The sequence below is a fragment of the Tupaia chinensis genome, unplaced genomic scaffold (assembly GCF_000334495.1).
Source record: "Tupaia chinensis unplaced genomic scaffold, TupChi_1.0 Scaffold000608_1, whole genome shotgun sequence".
Lineage (NCBI taxonomy): Eukaryota > Metazoa > Chordata > Mammalia > Scandentia > Tupaiidae > Tupaia > Tupaia belangeri.
In genome coordinates, this window is record NW_006160127.1 from 27,363 (window position 1) to 43,418 (window position 16,056).

Genomic DNA, 16,056 nt, shown 5'->3' on the forward strand with positions numbered 1-16,056 from the left:
TGAACAATAAATTCTTCTTTCATATTTCAAAGAATTTATGAGTGGGACCAGCAAGTGGCATAGTGGTTAAGGTGCTGGACATTCCCACATGGCCAATCATGGTTTGAGTCCCAGACCTGGTGGCTTGCTTTCTCACTTTGTCTCTCTGTGTGTGTTTCTCTGATTAAATTAAAATAAAATGAATAAATAAATAAAATAAAATAAATAAGTCTTAAAAAATTTATTAGCACTTGCTGACTTGGCTTTTTAGAGTATTTTTTTCTCTATCTCCTTAGACAAAATTAATTTTCACATTTACATTTTTTAAAAAATATTTCTTGTCAGGGCCCATTCTGACACCCTAGGTATACCCATTTGCTTAGCTGGAAGCTTTGACTCTTTTCTAATAAACTTTGCTTACTATACTCTCCTTTTGTCCACATTTCTAATTCTTTGTGACCATCAGAGAAGAACCTGCCCAAGTGTTGTATTTGAATGCCTAGCACTTCATAGCATGGATGCTACTCTGTACCTCATTAAGTTTACCCATCTCTAATACAAGCCTATTTCTAGTACAAGTGAAATGCCCCCAATTTCCCAGTGAAATAACTGTGGAGTCTTTGCAGACAGAGTGTTCCTAAGGCAGCTGTGTTTGTGGGGTGTCTTGGTGTCTTAAAGTGAATGAAGCCTCTAGTCCCCTCCTGCATTTCTTTGGCCTGCCTAGCACTCCTGGGTAAGTTACTTTTTTTCTTTTAAGATTTTTGCTATAGGGCATAAGTGCTTGCCTGAGAGAGACAGAGATGGGCAGGGTAGGTGGGGAGGAAGGAGAAATCACCCCCTAGGTGGGTGGGCTTGCCTAAATCCCTTCTTATCCATTTTCCTCTTGGGATTTTGGGCACCTACTCTGGATGTAATTTTCAAGCCACTGGATCTGGGAATCAAACTACAAAGTTGCATGTGGATCCAGCAGCCTTTCCTCAATGCCACTGGCTGGCCCACTACTGGGTAAATTTAAAAACTTTTAGGGGCTATCAGGTGGCATAGTGGTTATGGTTTTGAACTCCCACTTGGCTGAAGGAAGTGGTAGCCTTTTTTTTATTTCAAGACTTGACAGCTTGAAAATCACATTTTGTGCATGTACCTTTGTGTCCAAAATTCCAGGAGAAGAATGAAGAGAAGGGATTGTGGTGTGGTCCTCACCCTTGCTGGGTGATTTCTCATTCCCCTCCCTCTTTCTGTCACTCTCCAGCAAGCGCACTCACCCTATGGCAAAAACCTGAGGGGTAAAAAAAGAATCTTATACAAGTTCAAATTCAGAATCGAGTGACAGTGATTTTTGTTAGGCTGTTTGGAGTACTGGTGAATAGTAGCATTTTATTTAAAATAAAGTAAGCATTGTTAAGTTAGAAAATTATACAGGTAGGAATCTCACCTGAAAGAACACCCCTATGGCCTGAATACTGTATTAGTACTTCAGAGCAGTGGCAGAAGAGCCTGAGAAAGAGAAAACAATTCAGTTTACCTAAAGTAATTATTGATCTTTCTTCCTAGAGTGGACAGAATTTGGATAATCCTACCTTCTCCTAAAGCACTGGATGCTGCTCAGAGGTTTAGATCAATTTTTAGAAGGGATAGAGAGTTTCACTGAGATGGGTAGGCAAAGCCCTAATGATGTTACTTATTGCAGAAAGCTTAGAGTGTCGCCTGGTGTGAAGTTATAATCTGTCATCCTGAGAGTGTCTGTCTACAGTGCTCTGTAAACAGACTCCATTCTATCAATTTGTCCTTAGTGTTTCCTGTTTCTGAGCTCACTTAAACCTGATCTGTTACCAAATTTGGCAACTAGAAAAAAGTGGATGCACCCTCTATCTTGATAGGTTTTCCTAGTAGTTCAGGAAGGGTTTGCCAAAGTATTTCTGCCTTATAAGAAATATGGAAATAAGTTAGATTTGAGATGTGTCTTTCTCAGAGTCTGGTTATTTGTAGATACTAGACATTCTGACATTTTGGCTAGTGTTATTTGTTTTTTACCAGATTTCAATCAAATGAAACATTTGATTACTTTTATTTTTTTCTTTTTTTGGAGAGGTTTTTTTTTTTGCTCGCACACTCAACAGAAAGACAGAGCGAGACAGAGAGATAGAAAGCAAGAAATCACCCCTCAGGGCAGATGGTCATGCTGCAATCCCTTGTCCTCCATTCTTCTCTTAGCATCTTGGGCATGCATGCACATGTGCTCGGTGTGAGTTTAAGCTACTGGATCCGGGACTCAAACCACGGTTGACTACATGGGAGTCCAGCAACATAGCCATTACAATAACTGCTGGTCCCCAATTTTTTGTGTGTAACATTGAGGTTAACACAAACATGACTTTTAATACCTTTCCTATCCCTCAACAAATTTTGTAACTTAAATGGTTTCAAGGAGTTTTCTACTTAAGAACAACAATGTCTTATTCAGATGATAAATTCTGCAGAAAATTTATTACAGCCTTTATTTCTTCTGTTTTTTAAAGATATTTTTGCTGTAGGACACACACTCTCACCAGAAAGAATTCCACCCACCCACCCCCCAACCTTGGGGGATGGCCAATTCTGAAATCCCTTCTCCTCTCTCCTGTGATTTTGGGTGTATACACACATTCACTCACTTACCCATGTGCCTGGCATGGTTTTCATGCCACTGGATCTGGCACTTGAACCACATACTCAGCCACATGGAATCCAAACCTTAAGCACTTTAAGCAATGCTTCCCACTGACCCATATGAGCCTATTTTATATTATGTAAAATAGGAAAATTAGACTATATGACACTTTCAGTTTAAACCAATTTTTAAAATGTAAATAAAATAATGCAGTACTCTTGTATGAATAACAAATCCTTATGTTTTGTTTATTAACTAATTTTGTGTGTGTGTGTGTAGTTTTTCCCTTAGTACACATATGCATGTCAGAGAGAGACAGAGACAATGAGAGGGAAAGTAAAAAATCTCTCCCTAGAGGGATGGTCACACCACAGTCCCTGCTACTCCTTTCTCCTTCTGAGATCTTGGGCATGCATGCACATGTTCCAAGTGTGAGTTTTAAGACACTAGGCCTGGTACTCAAACAGTGGTCAGCCATGTGATAGTCTAGTTCAGTAACATAACTGCTAGGCCATATGCTGTCTATTTTATTTATTTATTTTTTTAGTTACAGAGACTTATAGTATATAAAAATCTTAAAACTTGGGACTAGCAGTTAGCATAATGGCTATGTCACTGAACTCCCATGTAGCCCACCACGGTTTGAGCCCTGGACCCGGTGGCTTAAACTCATGCTGGGAGCATGTGTGAGTGAGCCCAAGATCCTGAGAGGAGAATAGAGGAGAAGGGATTGTGGCATGGTCGGCCCTCCTGGGGGTTGATTTCTCGCTTTCTGTCTCTCTGTCTTTCTGGCAAGCTCATGCACCCTACAGCAAAACCTCTCAAAATAAAGAAATCTTAAAGGTTCATCAACTAATGTATACAGAATTGCTCTGTAGGTTTTTTAAAACTCTTACACATGGCTCTGAAGTTGTACTGATTGTATCTGACATGTATTTAAGACTTTCTGCCTCACGTGATTTTGTTAAAAACATTGCTGGGACTTAAATGTATTGTTCAGCATTTTCTGTGTAAGGAACAAACTGAGTATTCTAAAAACTAACAAATTTATTTGCTCAAAGGTCCTTATATCTACATTTTGGGGTGAGTTCAGCTGGGTAGTTTCTATTCTGGTTGACTGGATGGCAAGTGAGGCTTTAGTCATGTGGTGCCTCAAGAGAGTCTGATTCATTTCAGACGACTTCACTTTTCAGTCTAGTTGTTCATGCTTACTCTCAGTGAGGCCCCTGTAGCCACCAATTTAGCCTCAGGATTTTTCAATAATGACTCTGCTAAGAAGTGAAGCACTGTTGTGAGCAGGTGATGTGGTGGTTAAGGCACTGAATTCCCACATGGGCTAACTCTAGTTTGAGTCTTGGACCTGGCAGCTTGTAAATCATACTGGGCACATGTGTGTGCATATACCCAAAATCCCAAGAGGAGAATAGACGAGAAGGGATTGTGGTGTGGCTATTCACCATTTCTCCCTTTCCTTCTCTCTGTCTCTCTCCAATGAGCATATGTGCCCTATGACAAAAACCTAAAACAATAAAGAAAGAATGGCAGCACTAGTGGGCAAAAACTTGCCAAACTTCAATTTCTATGCATTTTCTTTTTTCGGTTTATTTTATTCATGATAGAGCATGCATGTCCACTCAAGATTGAGAGAAAGAGAGAGGCACATACAGGGATTCATTACTGTGTTTCCCCAGCTCTCTTAACTCAGGATCTTAGGCGTGTGCACTTATTCACAGGCTTGATTTTAGAGTGACCTGAGGATCCAAAGTCATAGTTAACCATATGCCTTCCAAGACTGCAGTTACATTTGTTATTGACTCCAAGCTGGACCTGCATTACGTTTTGTTTTGTTTTCAGTTTTTGCTATAGGGCATGTGTGCTTGCTAGAGAAAGAAAGAGAAAGGAAGAAGGAAGGAGGGGAGAAAAGGAAGGAAGGAGAAATTTCAAACCAGAAATATGGCCATGCCTCAGTTTCTTCTTCATTCTCTTCTCAGGATTTTGGGCACACCTGAACATGTGGCTGGCCTGCTTTTCAAGGTGTTGGGTCTGGGACTTGAACCATGGTTGACCATGTGGGATCCAGCTGCATTAACCCTCATGCCCTGGATCAGGGCATTATGTTTTGTTTATTAACTAATTCTGTGTGTGTGTGTGTGTGTGTGTGTGTGTGTGTGTAGTTTTTCCCTTAGTACACATATGCATGTCAGAGAGAGACAGAGACAATGAGAGGTGGTCTAATAATTTCTATTTCAGTATGACTTAATTTATGGATTTTGATTATATTATTGTCTCTTGATCTTTGTCTTTGATTGCTCTTTTGTAGTTTTATAATATTTGTTATTGTCAGTTACTCCAGTGCTTTAATTCAGAAATTGTCTAATTATGTATATATTTATATTTCACATTCTAGATAAATTTTAGAACTTTTTGGTCTCTTTTTCCATGAAAAGAAAACATACTTGAATTTTGATGGAATATTGGTATCAGTACAGAGATAGCCCTTCATCTTCATGAATTTTGAAAAAGTGGTCATCTTTGTAAAGGTGACATTTTCTTCACTTACATATATGTAACCACATTTTTCAGGTCTATAAATATTTTTCTTATATATTCTACATATTTGTTTCTAAAAACTTGCATACATATATATTACACAAATGTTATGTTCATATAAGTTATGTCGTATTTGATACTATTTATTAAATTGGACCTATAAAAACTAAAATATGGCTTTCCCCTAGGAACCACTTCCTTTACACTGTCCCATTCTTTTCTCAATTAATGACTTCTTGCCTCTTCTACCTCAGTTTCAAATATTTAAACTAATGCTATGAATTCTTATCATAGTACTTGCATTCTTATATTTCTTTAGTTTGTGCTGGTTGTATGTGTGTCTGGGAGGTTATTGAATCAGTTTCCTAAAGTATAGATAAGTAGACATTCAACCTATTTTTCCCCCTTAGAGTTCAGTTCAAAATATTTATTGATACTATTTAGTTTTATTTATTTGATTTTGGTATTTTCCCATTTACTAAAGATGTTAAACATGTTTTATACATTTATTGAACATTTAGAAATCTAGCTAAAGTATCTGAACAAGTGTCTTTGTCTACTTTTTTTTTATTAAAAATGTTTAAAAATGTTTAGTTACAGTATCAGGATGTGGAATAGAGGCTAGGGTGCTGGATTCCCACAGGACTGACCACGATTTTCCTAGACCCGGTAACTTGCTTTCTCTCTCTCTCTCTCTCTCTCTCTCTCTGGTGAATATGTGAGTTCTGTAGCAAATTTTTAAAAAAGGGATGAACAATCTTAAAAATTATTTAGTTAGTACGTGGGAGGCAGGAGGATCATAGCTAGCAAGATCCTGTTTTTCAAAACATTTTTATTTAAAAAAGAACAGTATGTTTGATTACACATATGGTCATTATTTTCTCACACTCTTGTCCCTTCTCTTTACACCCTTTAGGTATATCATATGATGAATAGAATTTTTATTTTAATGTAGTCCAATTTACAAGTTATTTAAAATATTTTTTTACATAACTCTTCAAAGATATCTTTGGAAATTATGTAACATGGGTAGAAAAAATACATCACAATTTTTTACTACACAGATATAATATTGTCTTCACAGCTAATGCTCTTTGGAAAATATTTTTTCCCTGCTTCTCTGAAGTGCCATCTCTTTCACTGATACAAGTTACCAAAAGCCAGAGGTATTTTTAAGAAGTTCTCTTGATAGTTCAACTGGTCTGTTTATTCATCTCATTTCTAGTTTTACACTGTTTAATTTTTATTACTTTATAAAATTTGTATTTGAATGTGATTGTTTCTGTGTGTATGCTATCATTGCAAGAATATACATTTGTTATCAAAATTGACAGATTTCTTTAAGTTTCTTTTTTTTTTTTTCTTGAGAGATTTCTGTCATAGGGTACATATACTAACTGGAAAGACAGAGAGAGACAGAGAGAACTCATTCCCCAGGTGGGATGGACATGCCACATTCCCCTCTCCTCCATTCTCCTCTTGGGATCTTGGGCACACATGCACACACATCCAGTGTGAGTTTTAAGTCACTGGGTCTGGTCAAGTACATGAAAGTCCAGTGATTGATGTAACCATTATGGCATCTGCTGCTCCCATTCCCTGAATTTATTTTAGAGCATTAACATTTGGCATTGCTGATTCTCTCTCTGATATGTTTAACTTTATTATCTTTGATAGCTTCTTATAACTTTCTCTTTTCCAATCATCTTTTAGTAAATTTCCCATATCTAAACTATTAAGATTGATTAGCTAATGAATTCTTAATCTTCATTCTTAGTATTTTTGTTTTATAAATAAATAAAGTTTTGCTATGGGGCACATTTGTTCACTGAAGAAGACAAAAAAGGAGAGTGGGGCCAGAAAATGGCATGATAATTAAGGCACTGGTGTTAGTTGAAGCTGGTTTTAATTTTTTACTTTAATTACTTTAATTGAGTTTGTAAATGGTATTTGTGTATTTAATTGTAATAAATACACAATTTCTAGCCCTCTACTTTCAGTCTATGTGTATCTTTTAATTAGAGCATTTAATCTACTAACATTCTACACAATTATTGATATTTACTGATTTATCACTGCCATTTTGTTAGCCATCTTCCAGTTTCATTTTTTCTCTTATTTTTGTTTGTGCCTTTTTAGTTTTCCTGATATAGTGTACCCTTCAATATTTTGTGACTATCTTGTCTAGTGTTGATAAATTTTTTCAGTTTTCTTTTTCTAAAAAAAAAATCTGGAAATGATATTTTTGTGTTCTTCCAATTTGAAGAATACTCTCACATGGTGTAGTATGGGTTGAAATTGTCTTTCTTTCAGTGTTTTGAATATGTCTTCTTGTTCTTTCCTTGTTTGCATTGTTTCAGTCGAGAGGTCTGATGGTAGCCTAGTAGGATAACAATTTGTAAATAACTACATTTCTCTCTTTACATTTTTAGAACCTTGTCCTTTATCTTGATCAATCTGGCTTTGATGTACCGTCGAAAGAATCTTCTTAGATTTACACCATTTGGGGTCCTTTGTGCTTGTTGGGTCTGATGTCTGAACATTTCTCTAGGTTTGGAAAGATTTCTTCAAATATTTCATGGGGTAGGTTTTTGTTGCTATAGTCATATTCTCATATTCTTTGCTTTCTGGAATACCAATTATTCAGATATTTGGGTGTTTAATGGTGTCTAGTATTTCTGGTATGTCATCATTTTGAGGGGTTATTTGTGAGAAACTCAGGGCTCGAAGGTAGGCTGTCATGAAGAATTGAGGCAAGAGATGAGGAAAAGTTAAAAGAGGGGGCTAAAGCTCTCTTGGAACTGAAGCAAAACTGTGCAAAAGCAGAACCCATTTATTCTAAATTAAATCAAATAAGTAGTGAGTTTAGCTATAGAGAACAGAATACAATATACATGACATTCTTTGTAGGTTGTATTCCTGGTACAAGATTGGTAGCTATCATTAACTTAGTAGACAGTATTTTGGCTGTGGAATGTCACCAAACATCTTGAGACACAGCTCATGCCTAGAGCTCTATCTGGTTGGCCATGGAGTCCCTTTGGCTTTCTGTCTAGGAATGGGGTTGCTTTCAACTGCCTTCTGCATTCTTTCCTTCTGGCTTAATTCTTAGGCATGGGCTGTTTTTATTTTATCCCCAACAGTTATTTTTTTATTCTTTTTGATGTTTTTGTCTAAGTGAATGGCTTTGTCTTTCAGATCAGAGATTCTATCTTCTGCAAGGTCTTACCTGCTATTAATTCTTTCAAGGGAGTTTTTTTTTTTTTTTAATTTTGTGTGTGTGTTTCAGTCCTTATCTCTAGGAGTTCTGTTCAATTCTTTCTTTATGGCATTTGTCTTTTTTTAAATTTTTTATTATCATCATAATCTTCTTTATATTACATTGGATTACATATAACTTTACAGTGTATTACATTGCTTTTTCAAAAGGGAATGCCATGCATGTCAGTCAATACAGAGACATTAATCTCCCCACTTCAACATTCAATATCTTTTCTATGTTTTCTTCTGATATTTCTGTGACTTCTTTTGTACTCTTTGGTTGAGGGGGAATTTTTCTGTTCCCTTGAGGGAGAGATGTTTTTTTTTTCTTCATATCTCTTGTGTCTCTACACTGTTTTTTGGTCATCTAATGGATTACACACTCCTTCCTAATTTTTTGGAGTTGATTTTGTAGTGTTGGTGGGGAAGATGAGCTCTACTTCTCAGGTGTGTTTTTGTAAAATGGCCTTTTCTATCAATCCAAGAAGGGTAAAGGTAGCTAGCTTTAGATGTTGGTTTCTATCCCAATCTCTCAGAATAAGTTGCACTTGGGGCTGATTCAAATAAAGAAGGAAGTACAAGTCAGCTAACTACAATCTCAAAGCAAACTAAGGCATACAAAAGCAGTAGCAAGGAGTCTGAGAGGCCTGGTCCTGCACTCCCTGTCTCTCTGTTGCTGCCTCTTAGTCCTGAACCATTGGGGGTTAAGGTAGAGGAGGTATGGCAGAGGGTTGAAAGCACACCAGCTTGAGCTAAAGGCAACAGCAAGAAATCTGAGTGAGAGGTGCGATCCATCTATGCTGAATCTGTCTCTTATTGCCACTGGCTCCTGAACCATGGAGGCTTAAGGTGCAGGGTGAGGTGGGAGAAGGGTCAAAAACACAGCTGTTGCAGGCAAAGGTAGCAGCAAGAAGTCTGAGTTGTGTAGTTAACAGACTCACTTTGTCTCTCTCTCTTGCTCTCTCTCTCTACTACTACTTCCTAGCTCCTGCACCATGAGTGCTTACTGCAGAAGTGCACTGGGGAGAGTGTCCAAAGCACACCTGCTCAGGCAGAAGGCAAAAGCAAGAACACTGAGATGTACTGACTTTCAGTGTTCACTCTTTCTTACTGCCCCTGGCTCTTGCACTGTGTCAGTTAATGGCAGAGGAGCCTAGGCAATTGTGAGAGTCAAAAGCACACTTGTGTAGGCAAAAGGCAGCATCAAGAGCACTGAGACATGAGGTTCTTCTGCACTCATGCTCTCTGTCTGACTTGCTGTTCCTGGCTCCTACAAGGTGGGGGACTTAAGGAAGTATGGGCAGGAGGGGGTTATAAACCACACCCATGCAGGCAAAAGGCAACAGCAAGAAGTCTGAGATGCAAAGTACTTCTGCATTCACTCTCTCTTGCTATCACTGGCTCCTGCACATGAGGACTATGGCAGAGGTGCTAGAGAGGAAGGTTCCAAAGTGAATCTCTACAGGGAAAAGGCAGCAACAAAAAGTCTGAAAGTCAGTGCTCACTCTCACTGTCTCACTGCCACTGGCTCCTTTACCATGGGGGCTTATGGTGGAGGGCAGAGTGGTGGGGGCCATTTTAAAGCACATCTAGACTTGCCAAAGGTAGCGGCAAGATGGATGAGATCATTATCCTCCTGTGCTCACTCTCTCTCTGTCTTTCTTGCCAATGCTGACTCATACACTTTAGGAGCTTAAGGCAGAGGGGCATGGGATGTGGAGAGTTTAAAGCACCCCAGCATGGGCAAAAGGCAGAAGGAAGGAGCTCCACCCTTCTGTGCTCACTCTTTGTTGCCCCTGGCTTAGACCAGCACAGGGGCTTGTAGAGGATGAGCACATGAGTGGTGAGAGGTTCCAAAGCTCACCTGTGTGGGCAAGAGGCAACAGCAAGGACTCTGAGAACACTTTATTCTGTCTCACTGCCATGGTTGGCTTTTACACCATGGGATTTATGGCAGAGAGGTGAGGTGTGGGGACAGTCCAAAGCACACCTACATGGGCAAAAGGTAGCAGTATGAAGTCTGAGATGTGCTGTCCTGGGAATGCACAGGTGTGTTCCCTGTCTGGCCACTGCAACCTTTTTTTTTTTTTTTTTTTTTGGAAGAGGTTTTTCTGTGTGGGAGGGGGATGGTCATGTCGCAATCCCTTCTCCTCCATTCTCCTCTCGGGATCTTGGGCATGCACGCACATGCACCCAGCGTGAGTTTTAAGCCACCGGGTCTGAGATGTGAACCGCGGTTGACTACGTGGGAGTCCAGCAACATAGCCATTATGCTAACTGCTGGTTCCCGCCACTGCAACCTTTGAGTTTATTACAGAGGCATACTGGGAGTGGGGAGCAGAAATTTTAAAGCACACTTATTCTGGCAGAAGGCAGCAGTATGATGTCTGAGACATGGAGTCCTTTCATTTCTCTCTGTCTCTCAGTGCTGCTGGCTCCTGGACTGCAGAGGCTTAAGGTGGAAGGGGACAGATAATGTCCAGAGTACAATTGTGAAGGAAAAAGGGAGCATGAAGGAGTCTAAGATGCTCTATTCTTATGTCACACTCTCTCCATCTCTCACTGCCACTGACTCCTGCACCATGGGAGCTTATGGCATAGGACTGTGTGTGGGTGGGAGGGATCTAAAGGACACTGCCACAGGCAAAGCAGGAAGAAGTCTGAGATGCCCAGTTCTGTGTTCACTCTGTCTCTGTCTTCCTGCTGCTGGTTTTTGCTTTGTGGCACCTTATGGTGAAGGAGCACTGTGTGGAGAGAGTTCAGAGAACATGTGTGTGAGCAAAAGACAATAACAAGAAGTCTGAGAAGCCTGGTCCTTCTAGGCTCATTCTTAGTCACTCTAGCTGCTGCTGGGTCTTGTATCCTGGGGGCTTAAGGTGGTGAAGGGCAGAGAGACAGGGTTCAAACCGCACCTGCCTAGGCAAAAGGCAGGAAGAAGTGTCAGATATGCAGTCTTTCTGCATTCACTCTATTTCTCATTGCTACTGGCTTGTGCACTGTGAGTGCTTATGGTGGAAAGGCTCAAGGTGGGGCAGGGTCCAAAGCAGACCTGTGTGGGAAAAAGGCAGGAGCAAGAAGTTTAATATGCATGGTATTACTGTGCTCATTCTATTGTTGCCTCAGGCTCCTGCAACATGGAGCTCATGGTGGAGACAGGGTGGTGGGGGAGGTTCCAAAGCATATCTGCATTTGACCTGAGATGCTTGGTACTTCTCTCTCTCTCTCTCTATCTCTCTCTCCAGCTGGTTCCTGAACTGTGGGGGCTTAAGGCAGAGGGGAGCAGGGAGTAGGAGTCCAAAGAACACCTGTGCAGGCAAAAGCAACTGCAAGCAACTGGGATGAGCATTTATTCTGAGTTCACTATCTTGCTGTTGTTGGTTCCTGCAGGATGGGGGCTTATGGAGGAGGAATACAGGAGGAAGGGTCCATAGCACATGAGCATGTGCCACAGGCAGCAGCAAGAAGTCTGAGATACTCAGTCCTGCTCTCTCTCTCTCTCTAACAGTGGTTTCTGAACTATTGGAACTAAAGGCAAAGGGGAACAGGGGTATGGGGGTCCAAAGAACACCTCTGCAGCCAAAAGTCAACAGCAAGAAGTATGGGATGTGCACTTCTGAGCTCACTTTCGCTTCTTCTGCCTCTTGCAGTATGGGGCATCCTGCAGAGGGGTGCAGGGGGATGGGGGAACTTCAGAGCACAACTGTGCCATCAAAGTCAGCAGCAAGATGTGCTCCTGTTTACTCTCTCTCTCCTTACTGCTGTTTCCTGCTTAGGGGTTAGCTTATGGTGGAAAGGCTCCAGTGCTGAGGGTGGTGGGAAGAAAAGTCTCATAGCACACATGAACCAGCAAAAGGCAGCAGTAAGAAGTCTGAGACATGCGATACTTTGGCTCACTCTTGTGTACTGTTTTGCTGCCAGGGGCTCCTGCACCATGGGGGCTTTTGGCAGAAGGGTTTGTGGAGAGGAGGGTCCAAAGCATACCTGTGGCCACACACACATATGTGTTTGGTGTAAGTTTTAAGCTGCCAAATCCGGGACTTGAACCATGGTTGACTACATCAGAGTCCAGTAATGTAACCATTATGTCATCTGCTGGTCCCCAGTGTTTTTGTTTGCTTTTTTTTTTTTTTCTTAGAATTTTTACTATAAAGTACATGTGCTCACTGGGAAGACAGAGACAGAGAGACAGAAAATGAGAAATCACTCCCTAGGGTGAATTGCCATGCCTCAATGCCTTCTTCATTCTCCTTTTTTGATTTTGGATATGCACAAACAGGTTCCCATTGTGAGTTTAAGCCACTGGGCTTGAGACTCGAACCTCGGTCGACAACGTGAGCGTTCAGAAACTAACCATTTATTTCATCATCTGCTGGTCCCCAAAGTAACATTTTTACTAAGTTATTTTAACGTTTTACTAAGTCTTTCATTTCTATCAGTGAATAAATTTGTGATTGTTCATTCAATAAGGTCTTTTTAGCCCACTGTCATGTGTAAGTGACTTCTCCCATAGGGGAATCTGGGAATAAGCAACATCATTTCTCTGACCTACTTCGTTCACCTTCTCTTCCAGCTATAATTTTAGAAACCTCTGTATTTGTCCAGGATTAAGAAAATGAATTCATTTTCGGTAAGTGGTTTACTGATCTCCCCAAGTGTTTTACATTGTATTTAGAAATTTTATGAGTGTTCATAAATTAAAATGGAAAAGTAAAATTAAATAAAATTCAGCATGAGACATGTGTAAAAAAGCAAGATAAAATTGACAGGGTGAAATAGGCAGGTTATAAGGCCTTTACAGCCCTGTGAGATGAGTACAAATTGGTCTCTAGCTTTCCTTATACCATGAGAAAAACACATTTATTATATGGTTTGAATTGACTCTAAGGGGAGAGCATGCTAAATTCTTAAGGAATATGAATCACGAGATAGTCTTTATTAGTCACATAGATGACATGGTAGACAGTGTTTTACAACTAACCTGGAAATGCACACTCAGTGTTCTACAGTGATCACTGTTACTGATTGCTAAAACACAAACCAGTCAGTAGCTTTTTCTAGGGTTGCTAATATAGCGTGGTCCCACACAGCTCTTAGACATATCCACTTGATACATATAAACCTGGAATGTGTGGCAGGAATTTACTACAGATCCCTAAAGAACTGTCCATATAGTTCTCTCACTTAGAGTGTATGTGTTGATTATGCCAAAGACTGCCCAAAGTTGTATTTCCTGACCAATATAATAATGCACTGCATAGCAGCATTTCAGTGATGTACTGTATGTATTAACGTGGTCTAAGAAGATTATAATGAAGCTCCAAAATCTCTGTAATCTAGCATGGTTTTAGCTGTCATAATCTCTTAAAATAACACATTACTCACATGTTTGTGGTAATGCTGGTGTAAATAAACCTGTGCTGCCAGTTGCATCTAAGTACATGCATACAATTATAATCAGTAAATATGTAGACTTATAAAGATAAATATAAATTAATAATTATGCATATATTTTCATTTTGGAATCATTTCTGGTTTACATGTAATCATTGTATCCCTTTGAGAAATACAGTATTTTTTTTAATAATTATTTTTATTTAGTGTATTTATTTGTTGTCATTTTTGAGCTACCTGGTCCAGGACTCGAACCATGGTCAGCGATGTGGGAATCCAGAATTTAGCCAATACTACTGGATTATAGTTTTTATATTACAGTGTCATTGTCTATTCTGTTTTTTGTTTTCTTTGCTGTTCAGAAATATTTTATCTTATGTAATCAAGTTTCTCTATTTTTGGTGGTTTTGTCCATGCCTCATGGGTCTTATTTAAGTAGTCTTTGCCCACTCAAATATGTTCTTGTATATTTTCTTTAATAGGTTTATATATTTGTCCATTATATTGAAGTCTTTAATCCACTTTGAGTTAAATGTAACTGGTAAGAGACGATCAAGTTACTCGAATATTGGTGGATATTGAGTTCTCCCAGAACCATTTATTAAAAACTATTTTTTTCCCCACAGGCTTGATCTGTGGCCTTTGTCAAAAATCAGCTGACAGTATGTTAAGTTTTTTCCTGTTTATTCTATTCAGTTAGACTATCTTATGTCTGTGTTTGTGCCAGCACCCTGCTGTTTTAGTGATTAAGGATTTACAATACTTTTAGGAGTCAGGAAATAAGATGCCTCTAACTTTATTCCTTTTGTACACAATTGGTCTGATTATATTGGTCTTTTGTGATTCTGTATAAATTTTATAATTATTTCTGTGTTGAATATTGCTGGTTTTTTGGTAAGAATTGAAATGAATTTGTAGATCACTATGGCATAGTATAGGTATAGCACCTATATTGATTCTTCAGATTTATGAAAAGAACTGTCTTCCTGGTTTTTGCATATTTTTCAAGTAACTTATTCAGCTTTTATAATTTTGTTCATAAAGGTTTTTCACTTTCTTGGTGAGATTTCTTCCAAATAGTGTTTGTGGTTATTGTGAATGGGATTGCCTTCTTCATTTTTTCCCCATTTATTCATGGTGTAGAAAAATGCTACAGATATTTTTAATTACCCAAGGGCTTATGTACTTGTTAGAGAGTGATAGAGAGATGGAGATTCAGGAAGGGAGAGAAAGCACCCCAAAAATGAAGCATAAAATGCCATTATGGGCTATAAACCTACCTGGAAACTATCCTCTGTACTAAACTGACATAGCCAGGGTGCTCAGGGGATGCTGCAATCCCTTTCCTCCAATTCTCCTTCCCATCAGGATTTTGGACACATGCACACATATACACATTCAATGTGTTTCCCAAGCCCACAGAGCCTTGGACTCCACCACAGGTGATTATGTGGGATCTGGCTCCCTATACATAATATTTAAGCCCTGTGCTATGAGTATAGCCTACTGCAGATTTTTAAATGCTGAATTCATATCCTACAACTTTACTGCATTTGTTTCTTTCATCTAAGAGTTATTTGGTACATTCTTTAGGTTTTCCTATATATTGGTTGTAAAAAAAGAAAATGTGGAAAAATGCATCATCACTTTTCTGATGAACCATTATATAATCATGTCAGCCACAAATAGGGACATGTTAACTTTTTCTTCTTCAATTTATATGTCTTTTATTTTGTTCTTTCATTTGACTGTATTAGTTAGTACTTCTAGTATCTATGTTGAATGGGAGAGAAGAAAGTGGACATTTCTGTCTTGTTCTAGTTTGAAGTTGAAAACGTTTCCACTTTTTTCCCATTCATTATTTTGTTAGCTGCAGGAATGTCACATATGGCCTTTATTTGGTTATGAAATGTATTTTCTATGCCTATTTTATTGACTCTTAGTCATAAAGGACTATTATATTTTATCAAATGCTTTTTATGTGTCAATTAATATGATCACATGATTTTTCTCATTTTTTCTGTTAATGTGATCTATTACATTTGTTGTTTTATTCATATTGAATCATCCTTGTATTCTGCATAAATCCTACCTGGTTGTAATGTATAACATTTTCAAAATCCGTTGGATTGGTTTCAGTCATGAGATATAGCCCTATAGTATGCGTACATACACATATGCTACTTTGGTGTTCCTTGCATCTTTTTTGTACATTCATATCAGTCTCT

General features: G+C 38.9%; 1 long non-coding RNA gene across 1 annotated transcript; it reads left to right on the forward strand.

Annotated features, from left to right (window-relative positions):
• The first annotated feature begins 1,490 nt into the window (after nt 1-1,490).
• On the forward strand, nt 1,491-13,040 carry LOC106736015 (uncharacterized). The gene is made up of 4 exons (XR_001371150.2): nt 1,491-1,587; nt 4,618-4,660; nt 5,034-5,166; nt 12,948-13,040. It is a non-coding gene; the product is annotated as an uncharacterized LOC106736015 (long non-coding RNA).
• The last annotated feature ends 3,016 nt before the right edge of the window (nt 13,041-16,056 follow it).